Source organism: Schistocerca cancellata, chromosome 4, assembly GCF_023864275.1.
Source record: "Schistocerca cancellata isolate TAMUIC-IGC-003103 chromosome 4, iqSchCanc2.1, whole genome shotgun sequence".
In the NCBI taxonomy this organism is placed as follows: Eukaryota; Metazoa; Arthropoda; class Insecta; order Orthoptera; family Acrididae; genus Schistocerca; species Schistocerca cancellata.
In genome coordinates, this window is record NC_064629.1 from 107053179 (window position 1) to 107066383 (window position 13205).

Sequence of the window (13205 nt, forward strand, 5' to 3'; positions counted from 1 at the left end):
ACCTTCAAATCAACGATGAAACACAGAAATTGCATCGATATTGAATACAAAAGGCAAAATGTCGACTTACTTATAAGAGGAGTAACTCTTCTAATATTTCGTGCTTTGAGCCTTTCCTGGGACAGCAGTATTAGATTCCGATGCACCATTGCAGGTTTACTGTATCCCTTGGACCTTCAAAAAAACTATGAAATACTGAAATTGCATCGATATTGAATACAAAAGGCAAAATATCGACTTATTTACAAGAGGAGTAACTCTTCTAATAGTTCGAGCTTTGAGCCCTTCCTGGGACAGCAGTATTAGATTCCGATGCACCATTGCAGGTTTACTGTATTCCTTTGGACCTTCAAATCAACGATGAAACACAGATATTGCATCGATATTTAATACAAAAGGCAAAGTGTCGTCTTATTTATAAGAGGAGTAACTCTTCGAATAGTTCGTGCTTTTAGCCTTTCCTGGGACAGTAGTAATACATTCCGATGCACCATTGCAGGTTTACTGTATCCCTTGGACCTTCAAATCAACGATGAAACACTGAAATTGCATAGATATTGAATACAAAAGGCAAAATTTCGACTTATTTACAAGAGGAGTAACTCTTCTAATAGTTCGTGCTTTGAGCCTTTCCTCGGACAGCAGTATTAGATTCCGATGCACCATTGCAGCTTTACTGTATCCCTTGGACCTTCAAATCAACGATGAAACACAGAAATTGCATCGATATTAAATACAAAAGGCAAAATGTCGACTTATTTACAAGAGGAGAAACTCTTCTAATAGTTCATGCTTTGAGCCTTTCCTGGGACAGCAGTATTAGATTCCGATGGACCATTGCAGGTTTACTGTATCCCTTGGACCTTCAAATCAAAGATGAAACACAGAAATTGACTCAATATTGAATACAAAATGCAAAATGAGGACTTATTTACAATAGGAGTAACTCATCTAATAGTTCGTGCTTTGAGCATTTCCTGGGACAGCAGTATTAGATTCCGATGCACCATTGCAGGTTTACTGTATCCCTTGGACCTTCAAATCAACGATGAAACCCAGAAATTGCATCGATATTGAATACAAAAGGCATAATGTCGACTTATTTACAAGAGGAGTAACTCTTCTAATAGTTCGAGCTTTGAGCCTTTCCTGGGACAGCAGTATTAGATTCCGATGCACCATTGCAGGTTTACTGTATTCCTTTGGACCTTCAAATCAACGATGAAACACAGATATTGCATCGATATTTAATACAAAAGGCAAAGTGTCGTCTTATTTATAAGAGGAGTAACTCTTCTAATAGTTCGTGCTTTGAGCCTTTCCTGGGACAGCAGTTATAGATTCCGATGCACCATTGCAGGTTTACTGTATCCCTTGGACCTTCAAATCAACGATGAAACACAGAAATTGCATCGATATTGAATACAAAAGGCAAAATGTCGTCTTACTTACAAGAGGAGTAACTCTTCTAATAGTTCGTGATTTGAGCCTTTCGTGGGACAGCAGTATTAGATTCCGATGCACCATTGCAGGTTTATTGTATCCCTTGTACCTTCAAATCAACGATGAAACACAGAAATTACATCGATCTTAAATACAAAAGGCAAAATGTCGACTTATTTATATGAGGAGCAACTCTTTAATAGTTCGTGCTTTGAGCCTTTCCTGGGACAGTAGTATTAGATTCCGATGCACCATTGCAGGTTTACTGTATCCCTTGGACCTTCAAAACAACTATGAAACACTGAAATTGCATCGATATTGAATACATAAGGCTAAATGTCGACTTATTTACAAGAGGAGTAACTCTTCTAATAGTTCGTGCTTTTAGCCTTTCCTGGGACGGCAGTATTAGATTCCGATGCACCATTGCAGGTTTACTGTATCCCTTGGACCTTCAAATCAACGATGAAACACAGAAATTTTATCGATATTGAATACAAAAGGCAAAATGTCGACTTATTTACAAGAGGAGTAACTCTTCTAATAGTTCGTGCTTTTAGCGTTTCCTGGGACAGCAGTATTATTTTCCGATGCACCATTGCAGGTTTACTGTATCCCTTGGACCTTCAAATCAACGATGAAACACAGAAATTGCATTGATATTGAATACAAAAGGCAAAATTTCGACTTATTTACAAGAGGAGTAACTCTTCTAATAGTTCGTGCTTTGGGCCTTTCTGGGACAGCAGTATTAGATTCTGATGCACCATTGCAGGTTTACTGTATCCCTTGGACCTTCAAATCAACGATGAAACACAGAAATTGCATCGATATTGACTACAAAAGCAAAATGTCGACCGATTTATAAGAGGAGTAACTCTTCTAACAGTTCCTGCTTTGAGCCTTTCCTGGGACAGCAGTATTAGTTTCCGATGCACCATTGTAGGTTTACTGTATCCCTTGGACCTTCAAATCAACGATGAAACACAAAAATTGCATCGATATTGAATACAAAAGGCAAAATGTCGACTTATTTACAAGAGGAGTAACTCTTCTAATGGTTCGAACTTTGAGCCTTTCCTGGGACAGCAGTATTAGATTCCGATGCACCATTGCAGGATTACTGTATCCCTTGTACCTTCAAATCAAGGATGAAACATTGAAATTGCATCGATCTTGAATACAAAATGCAAAATGTCGACTTATTTATAAGAGGAGTAACTCTTCTAACAGTTCCTGCTTTGAGCCATTCCTGGGACAGCAGTACTAGATTCCGATGCACCATTGCAGGTTAGTTGTATCCCTTGGACCTTCAAATCAACGATGATACACAGAAATTGCATCCATATTGAATACAAAAGGCAAAATGTCGACTTATTTAAAAGAGTAGTAACTCTTCTAATAGTTCGTGCTTTGAGCCTTACCAGGGACAGCAGTATTAGATTCCGATGCACCATTGCAGGTTTACTGTATCCCTTGTACCGTCAAATCAACGATGAAACATAGAAATTGCATCGATCTTGAATACAAAATGCAAAATGTCGACTTATTTATAAGAGGAGTAACTCTTCTAAAAGTTCGTGCTTTGAGCCTCTCCTGGGACAGCAGTATTAGATTCCGATGCACCATTGCACGTTTACTGTATCCCTTGGACCTTCAAAACAACTTTGAAACACTGAAATTGCATCGATATTGAATACAAAAGGCCAAATGTCGACTTATTTACAAGAGGAGTAACTCTTCTAATAGTTCGTGATTTAGCCTTTCCTGGGACAGCAGTATTAGATTCCGATGCACCATTGCAGGTTTACTGTATCGCTTGGACCTTCAAATCAACGATGAAACACAGAAATTGTATCGATATTGAATACGAAAGGCAAAATGTCGACTTATTTACAAGAGGAGAAACTCTTCTAATAGTTCATGCTTTGAGCCTTTCCTGGGACAGCAGTATTAGATTCCGATGCACCATTGCAGGTTTACTGTATCCCTTGGACCTTCAAATCAACGATGAAACACAGAAATTGCATCGATATTGAATACAAAATGCAAAATGTCGACTTATTTACAAGAAGAGTAACTGTTCTAATAGTTCGTGATTTGAGCCTTTCCTGGGACAGCAGTATTAGATTCCGATGCACCATTGCAGGTTTACTGTATCCCTTGGACCTTCAAATCAACGATGAAATACAGAAATTGCATCGATATTGAATACAAAAGGCATAATGTCGACTTATTTACAAGAGGAGTAACTCTTCTAATAGTTCGAGCTTTGAGCCTTTCCTGGGACAGCAGTATTAGATTCCGATGCACCATTGCAGGTTTACTGTATTCCTTTGGACCTTCAAATCAACGATGAAACACAGATATTGCATCGATATTTAATACAAAAGGCAAAGTGTCGTCTTATTTATAAGAGGAGTAACTCTTCTAATAGTTCGTGCTTTGAGCCTTTCCTGGGACAGCAGTTATAGATTCTGATGCACCATTGCAGGTTTACTGTATCCCTTGGACCTTCAAATCAACGATGAAACACAGAAATTGCATCGATATTGAATACAAAAGGCAAAATGTCGTCTTACTTACAAGAGGAGTAACTCTTCTAATAGTTCGTGATTTGAGCCTTTCCTGGGACAGCAGTATTAGATTCCGATGCACCATTGCAGGTTTATTGTATCCCTTGTACCTTCAAATCAACGATGAAACACAGAAATTACATCGATCTTTAATACAAAAGGCAAAATGTCGACTTATTTAAATGAGGAGCAACTCTTCTAATAGTTCGTGCTTTGAGCCTTTCCTGGGACAGTAGTATTAGATTCCAATGCACCATTGAAGGTTTACTGTATCCCTTGGACCTTCAAAACAACTATGAAACACTGAAATTGCATCGATATTGAATACATAAGGCTAATTGTCGACTTATTTACAAGAGGAGTAACTCTTCTAATAGTTCGTGTTTTAGCCTTTCCTGGGACAGCAGTATTAGATTCCGATGCACCATTGCAGGTTTACTGTATCCCTTGGACCTTCAAATCAACGATGAAACACAGAAATTGCATCGATATTGAATACAAAAGGCAAAATGTCGACTTATTTACAAGAGGAGTAACTCTTCTAATAGTTCGTGCTTTTAGCGTTTCCTGGGACAGCAGTATTATTTTCCGATGCACCATTGCAGGTTTACTGTATCCCTTGGACCTTCAAATCAACGATGAAACATAGAAATTGCATCGATCTTGAATACAAAATGCAAAATGTCGACTTATTTATAAGAGGAGTAACTCTTCTAATAGTTCGTGCTTTGAGCCTCTCCTGGGACAGCAGTATTAGATTCCGATGCACCATTGCACGTTTACTGTATCCCTTGGACCTTCAAAACAACTTTGAAACACTGAAATTGCATCGATATTGAATTGAAAAGGCCAAATGTCGACTTATTTACAAGAGGAGTAACTCTTCTAATAGTTCGTGCTTTGAGCCTTTCCTGGGACAGCAGTATTAGATTCCGATGCACCATTGCAGGTTTACAGTATCCCTTGGACCTTCAAATCAACGATGAAACACAGAAATTGCATTGATATTGAATACAAAAGGCAAAATTTCGACTTATTTACAAGAGGAGTAACTCTTCTAATAGTTCGTGCTTTGAGCCTTTCTGGGACAGCAGTATTAGATTCCGATGCACCATTGCAGGTTTACTGTATCCCTTGGACCTTCAAATCAACGATGAAACACAGAAATTGCATCGATATTGAATACAAAAGTAAAATGTCGACCGATTTATAAGAGGAGTAACTCTTCTAACAGTTCCTGCTTTGAGCCTTTCCTGGGACAGCAGTATTAGTTTCCGATGCACCATTGTAGGTTTACTGTATCCCTTGGACCTTCAAATCAACGATGAAACACAAAAATTGCATCGATATTGAATACAAAAGGCAAAATGTCGACTTATTTACAAGAGGAGTAACTCTTCTAATAGTTCGTGCTTTGAGCCTTTCCTGGGACAGCAGTATTAGATTCCGATGCACCATTGCAGGTTTTCTGTATCCCTTGTACCTTCAAATCAAGGATGAAACATAGAAATTGCATCGATCTTGAATACAAAATGCAAAATGTCGACTTATTTATAAGAGGAGTAACTCTTCTAACAGTTCCTGCTTTGAGCCATTCCTGGGACAGCAGTACTAGATTCCGATGCACCATTGCAGGTTAGTTGTATCCCTTGGACCTTCAAATCAACGATGATACACAGAAATTGCATCCATATTGAATACAAAAGGCAAAATGTCGTCTTATTTAAAAGAGTAGTAACTCTTCTAATAGTTCGTGCTTTGAGCCTTACCAGGGACAGCAGTATTAGATTCCGATGCACCATTGCAGGTTTACTGTATCCCTTGTACCTTCAAATCAACGATGAAACATAGAAATTGCATCGATCTTGAATACAGAATGCAAAATGTCGACTTATTTATATGAGGAGTAACTCTTCTAAAAGTTCGTGCTTTGAGCCTCTCCTGGGACAGCAGTATTAGATTCCGATGCACCATTGCACGTTTACTGTATCCCTTGCACCTTCAAAACAACTTTGAAACACTGAAATTGCATCGATATTGAATACAAAAGGCCAAATGTCGACTTAATTACAAGAGGAGTAACTCTTCTAATAGTTCGTGATTTAGCCTTTCCTGGGACAGCAGTATTAGATTCCGATGCACCATTGCAGGTTTACTGTATCGCTTGGACCTTCAAATCAACGATGAAACACAGAAATTGTATCGATATTGAATACAAAAGGCAAAATGTCGACTTATTTACAAGAGGAAAACTCTTCTAATAGTTCATGCTTTGAGCCTTTCCTGGGACAGCAGTATTAGATTCCGATGCACCATTGCAGGTTTACTGTATCCCTTGGACCTTCAAATCAACGATGAAACACAGAAATTGCATCGATATTGAATACAAAATGCAAAATGTCGACTTATTTACAAGAGGAGTAACTGTTCTAATAGTTCGTGATTTGAGCCTTTCCTGGGACAGCAGTATTAGATTCGGATGCACCATTGCAGGTTTACTGTATCCCTTGTACCTTCAAATCAACGATGAAACACAGAAATTGCATCGATATTGAATACAAAAGGCAAAATGTCGACTTATTTACAAGAGGAGTAACTCTTCTAATAGTTCGTGCTTTGAGCCTTTCCTGGGACAGCAGTATTAGATTCCGATGCACCACTGCAGGTTTACTGTATCCCTTGGACCTTCCAATCAACTATGAAACAAAGAAATTGCATCGATATTGAATACAAAAGGAAAAGTGTCGTCTTATTTATAAGAGGAGTAACTCTTCTAATAGTTCGTGTTTTGAGCCTCTCCTGGGACAGCAGTTATAGATACCGATGCACCATTGCAGGTTTACTGTATCCCTTGGACCTTCAAATCAACGATGAAACACAGAAATTGCATCGATATTGAATACAAAAGGCAAAATGTCGACTTATTTACAAGAGGAGTAACTCTTCTAATATTTCGTGCTTTGAGCCTTTCCTGGGACAGCAGTATTAGATTCCGATGCACCATTGCAGGTTTACTGTATACCTTGGACCTTCAAAACAACTATGAAATACTGAAATTGCATCGATATTGAATACAAAAGGCAAAATATCGACTTATTTTCAAGAGGGGTAACTCTTCGAATAGTTCGTGCTGTTAGCCTTTCCTGGGACAGTAGTAATACATTCCGATGCACCATTGCAGGTTTACTGTATCCCTTGGACCTTCAAATCAACGATGAAACACTAAAATTGCATCGATATTGAATACAAAAGGCAAAATGTCGACCTATTTACAAGAGGAGTAACTCTTCTAATAGTTCGTGATTTTAGCGTTTCCTGGGACAGCAGTATTAGATTCCGATGCACCATTGCAGGTTTACTGTATCCCTTGGACCTTCAAATCAACGATGAAACACAGAAATTGCATCGATATTGAATACAAAAGGCAAAATGTCGACTTATTTACAAGAGGAGTAACTCTTCTAATAGTTCGTGCTTTGAGCCTTTCCTCGGACAGCAGTATTAGATTCCGATGCACCATTGCAGCTTTACTGTATCCCTTGGACCTTCAAATCAACGATGAAACACAGAAATTGCATCGATATTAAATACAAAAGGCATAATGTCGACTTATTTACAAGAGGAGAAACTCTTCTAATAGTTCATGCTTTGAGCCTTTCCTGGGACAGCAGTATTAGATTCCGATGGACCATTACAGGTTTACTGTATCCCTTGGACCTTCAAATCAAAGATGAAACACAGAAATTGAATCAATATTGAATACAAAATGCAAAATGTCGACTTATTTACAAGAGGAGTAACTCTTCGAATAGTTCGTGATTTTAGCCTTTCCTGGGACAGTAGTATTAGATTCCGTTGCACCATTGCAGGTTTAGTGTATCCCTTGGACCTTCAAATCAACGATGAAACACTGAAATTGCATCGATATTGAATACAAAAGGCAAAATGTCGACTTATTTACAAGTGGAGAAACTCTTCTAATAGTTCGTGCTTTTAGCGTTTCCAGGGACAGCAGTATTAGATTCCGATGCACCATTGCAGGTTTACTGTATCCCTTGGACCTTCAAATCAACGATGAAACACAGAAATTGCATCGACATTGAATTCAAAATGCAAAATGTCGACTTATTTACAAGAGGAGTAACTCTTCTAACAGATCGTGCTTTGAGCCTTAACTGGGACAGCAGTATTAGATTCCGATGCACCATTGCAGGTTTACTGTATCCCTTGGACCTTCAAATCAACGATGAAACACTGAAATTGCATCGATATTGAATACAAAAAGCAAAATGTCGACTTATTTACAAGAGGAGTAACTCTTCTAACAGTTCGTGCTTTGACCTTTCCTGGGACAGCAATTTTAGATTCCGATGCACCATTGCAGGTTTACTGTATCCCTTGGACCTTCAAATCAACGATGAAACACAGATATTGCATCGATATTGAATACAAAAGGCAAAATGTCGACTTATTTACAAGAGGAGTAACTCTTCTAACAGTTCGTGCTTTGACCTTTCCTGGGACAGCAGTATTAGATTCCGATGCACCATTGCAGGTTTACTGTATCCCTTGGACCATCAAATCAACGATGAAACACGGAAATTCCATCGATATTGGATACAAAAGGCAAAATGTAGACTTATTTACAAGAGGAGTAACTCTTCTTATAGTTCGTGCTTTGAGCCTTTCCTGGGACAGCAGTATTAGATTCCGATGCACCATTGCAGGTTTACTGTATCCCTTGGACGTTCAAATCAACGATGAAAGACAGAAATTGCATCGATATTGAATACAAAAGGCAAAATGTCGACTTTTTGCAAGAGGAGTAACTCCTCTAATATTTCGTGCTTTGAGCCTTTCCTGGGACAGCAGTATTAGATTCCGATGCACCATTGCATGTTTACTGTATCCCTTGGACGTTCAAATCAACGATGAAACACAGAAATTGCATCGATATTCAATACAAAAGGCTAAGTGTCGTCTTATTAGTAAGAGGGGTAACTCTTCTAATAGTTCGTGCTTTGAGCCTTTCCTGGAACAGTAGTATTAGATTCCGATGCACCATTGCAGGTTTACTGTATCCCTTGGACCTTCAAATCAACGATGAAACACAGAAATTGCATCGATATCGAATACAAAAGGCAAAATGTCGACTTACTTATAAGAGGAGTAACTCTTCTAATATTTCGTGCTTTGAGCCTTTCCTGGGACAGCAGTATTAGATTCCGATGCACCATTGCAGGTTTACTGTATCCCTTGGACCTTCAAAACAACTATGAAATACTGAAATTGCATCGATATTGAATACAAAAGGCAAAATATCGACTTATTTACAAGAGGAGTAACTCTTCGAATAGTTCGTGCTTTTAGCCTTTCCTGGGACAGTAGTAATACATTCCGATGCACCATTGCAGGTTTACTGTATCCCTTGGACCTTCAAATCAACGATGTAACACTGAAATTGCATCGATATTGAATACAAAAGGCAAAATGTCGACCTATTTACAAGAGGAGTAACTCTTCTAATAGTTCGTGCTTTTAGCGTTTCCTGGGACAGCAGTATTATATTCCGATGCACCATTGCAGGTTTACTGTATCCCTCGGACCTTCAAATCAACGATGAAACACAGAAATTGCATCGATATTGAATACAAAAGGCAAAATGTCGACTTATTTACAAGAGGAGTAACTCTTCTAATAGTTCGTGCTTTGAGCCTTTCCTCGGACAGCAGTATTAGATTCCGATGCACCATTGCAGGTTTACTGTATCCCTTGGACCTTCAAATCAACGATGAAACACAGAAATTGCATCGATATTAAATACAAAAGGCAAAATGTCGACTTATTTACAAGAGGAGAAACTCTTCTAATAGTTCATGCTTTGAGCCTTTCCTGGGACAGCAGTATTAGATTCCGATGCACCATTGCAGGTTTACTGTATCCCTTGGACCTTCATATCAACGATGAAACACAGAAATTGCATCGATATTGAATACAAAAGGCATAATGTCGACTTATTTACAAGAGGAGTAACTCTTCTAATAGTTCGAGCTTTGAGCCCTTCCTGGGACAGCAGTATTAGATTCCGATGCACCATTGCAGGTTTACTGTATTCCTTTGGACCTTCAAATCAACGATGAAACACAGATATTGCATCGATATTTAATACAAAAGGCAAAGTGTCGTCTTATTTATAAGAGGAGTAACTCTTCGAATAGTTCGTGCTTTTAGCCTTTCCTGGGACAGTAGTAATACATTCCGATGCACCATTGCAGGTTTACTGTATCCCTTGGACCTTCAAATCAACGATGAAACACTGAAATTGCATAGATATTGAATACAAAAGGCAAAATTTCGACTTATTTACAAGAGGAGTAACTCTTCTAATAGTTCGTGCTTTGAGCCTTTCCTCGGACAGCAGTATTAGATTCCGATGCACCATTGCAGCTTTACTGTATCCCTTGGACCTTCAAATCAACGATGAAACACAGAAATTGCATCGATATTAAATACAAAAGGCAAAATGTCGACTTATTTACAAGAGGAGAAACTCTTCTAATAGTTCATGCTTTGAGCCTTTCCTGGGACAGCAGTATTAGATTCCGATGGACCATTGCAGGTTTACTGTATCCCTTGGACCTTCAAATCAAAGATGAAACACAGAAATTGAATCAATATTGAATACAAAATGCAAAATGAGGACTTATTTACAATAGGAGTAACTCATCTAATAGTTCGTGCTTTGAGCCTTTCCTGGGACAGCAGTATTAGATTCCGATGCACCATTGCAGGTTTACTGTATCCCTTGGACCTTCAAATCAACGATGAAACCCAGAAATTGCATCGATATTGAATACAAAAGGCATAATGTCGACTTATTTACAAGAGGAGTAACTCTTCTAATAGTTCGAGCTTTGAGCCTTTCCTGGGACAGCAGTATTAGATTCCGATGCACCATTGCAGGTTTACTGTATTCCTTTGGACCTTCAAATCAACGATGAAACACAGATATTGCATCGATATTTAATACAAAAGGCAAAGTGTCGTCTTATTTATAAGAGGAGTAACTCTTCTAATAGTTCGTGCTTTGAGCCTTTCCTGGGACAGCAGTTATAGATTCCGATGCACCATTGCAGGTTTACTGTATCCCTTGGACCTTCAAATCAACGATGAAACACAGAAATTGCATCGATATTGAATACAAAAGGCAAAATGTCGTCTTACTTACAAGAGGAGTAACTCTTCTAATAGTTCGTGATTTGAGCCTTTCGTGGGACAGCAGTATTAGATTCCGATGCACCATTGCAGGTTTATTGTATCCCTTGTACCTTCAAATCAACGATGAAACACAGAAATTACATCGATCTTAAATACAAAAGGCAAAATGTCGACTTATTTATATGAGGAGCAACTCTTCTAATAGTTCGAACTTTGAGCCTTTCCTGGGACAGCAGTATTAGATTCCGATGCACCATTGCAGGTTTACTGTATCCCTTGTACCTTCAAATCAAGGATGAAACATAGAAATTGCATCGATCTTGAATACAAAATGCAAAATGTCGACTTATTTATAAGAGGAGTAACTCTTCTAACAGTTCCTGCTTTGAGCCATTCCTGGGACAGCAGTACTAGATTCCGATGCACCATTGCAGGTTAGTTGTATCCCTTGGACCTTCAAATCAACGATGATACACAGAAATTGCATCCATATTGAATACAAAAGGCAAAATGTCGACTTATTTAAAAGAGTAGTAACTCTTCTAATAGTTCGTGCTTTGAGCCTTACCAGGGACAGCAGTATTAGATTCCGATGCACCATTGCAGGTTTACTGTATCCCTTGTACCTTCAAATCAACGATGAAACATAGAAATTGCATCGATCTTGAATACAAAATGCAAAATGTCGACTTATTTATAAGAGGAGTAACTCTTCTAAATGTTCGTGCTTTGAGCCTCTCCTGGGACAGCAGTATTAGATTCCGATGCACCATTGCAGGTTTACTGTATCGTTTGGACCTTCAAATCAACGATGAAACACAGAAATTGTATCGATATTGAATACGAAAGGCAAAATGTCGACTTATTTACAAGAGGAGAAACTCTTCTAATAGTTCATGCTTTGAGCCTTTCCTGGGACAGCAGTATTAGATTCCGATGCACCATTGCAGGTTTACTGTATCCCTTGGACCTTCAAATCAACGATGAAACACACAAATTGCATCGATATTGAATACAAAAGGCAAAATGTCGTCTTACTTACAAGAGGAGTAACTCTTCTAATAGTTCGTGATTTGAGCCTTTCCTGGGACAGCAGTATTAGATTCCGATGCACCATTGCAGGTTTATTGTATCCCTTGTACCTTCAAATCAACGATGAAACACAGAAATTACATCGATCTTTAATACAAAAGGCAAAATGTCGACTTATTTATATGAGGAGCATCTCTTCTAATAGTTCGTGCTTTGAGCCTTTCCTGGGACAGTAGTATTAGATTCCAATGCACCATTGAAGGTTTACTGTATCCCTTGGACCTTCAAAACAACTATGAAACACTGAAATTGCATCGATATTGAATACATAAGGCTAATTGTCGACTTATTTACAAGAGGAGTAACTCTTCTAATAGTTCGTGTTTTAGCCTTTCCTGGGACAGCAGTATTAGATTCCGATGCACCATTGCAGGTTTACTGTATCCCTTGGACCTTCAAATCAACGATGAAACACAGAAATTGTATCGATATTGAATACGAAAGGCAAAATGTCGACTTATTTACAAGAGGAGAAACTCTTCTAATAGTTCATGCTTTGAGCCTTTCCTGGGACAGCAGTATTAGATTCCGATGCACCATTGCAGGTTTACTGTATCCCTTGGACCTTCAAATCAACGATGAAACACAGAAATTGAATTGATATTGAATACAAAAGGCAAAATTTCGACTTATTTACAAGAGGAGTAACTCTTCTAATAGTTCGTGCTTTGAGCCTTTCTGGGACAGCAGTATTAGATTCCGATGCACCATTGCAGGTTTACTGTATCCCTTGGACCTTCAAATCAACGATGAAACACAGAAATTGCATCGATATTGAATACAAAAGCAAAATGTCGACCGATTTATAAGAGGAGTAACTCTTCTAACAGTTCCTGCTTTGAGCCTTTCCTGGGACAGCAGTATTAGTTTCCGATG